This window comes from Arachis duranensis, chromosome 10 (genome assembly GCF_000817695.3).
Source record: "Arachis duranensis cultivar V14167 chromosome 10, aradu.V14167.gnm2.J7QH, whole genome shotgun sequence".
Classification (NCBI taxonomy): Eukaryota; Viridiplantae; Streptophyta; class Magnoliopsida; order Fabales; family Fabaceae; genus Arachis; species Arachis duranensis.
This window is the reverse complement of record NC_029781.3, coordinates 26,385,586-26,386,247: the sequence shown is the minus strand read 5'-3', so window position 1 is coordinate 26,386,247 and position 662 is coordinate 26,385,586.

Genomic DNA, 662 nt, shown 5'->3' with positions numbered 1-662 from the left:
TTAATACCTTGCACCATTGGCACCATGAGCTTTGAAAAAGCTCTATGTGATCTTGGGTCAGGGATAAACCTTATGCCACTCTCTGTAATGGAGAAGCTGGGGATCATTGAGGTACAACCTGCCTTGTTCTCATTACAATTGGCAGACAAGTCAGTGAGACAAGCTTATGGAATAGTGGAGGACGTTCTAGTAAAGGTTGAAGGCTTTTACATCCCTGCTGATTTCATAATCCTAGATACTAGGAAGGAAGACGATGAATGCATCATCCTAGGAAGACTTTTCCTAGCTACAGCAGAAGCTGTGATAGATGTTCACAGAGGAGAGTTAGTCCCTCAATTGAATGGGGAATACCTTGTGTTTCAGGCACATGGCCATCCCTCTGTGACAAAAGAGAGTAAGCATGAAGAGCTTCTCTCAGTTCAAGGTTACGAAGAGCCCACACAGTCAAACTCTAAGTTTGGTGTTGTGAGGCCACAACCAAACTCTAAGTTTGGTGTTCAAATTCCATATCCAAACTTTAAGTTTGGTGTGGAGACAACACACTAAATTGACCTGATCATCTTGTGGCTCCATGAGAGCCACTGTCAAGCTATTGACATTAAAGAAGCGCTTGTTGGGAGGCAACCCAATTTTATTTATCTAATTTTATTTTATTTTGTTTT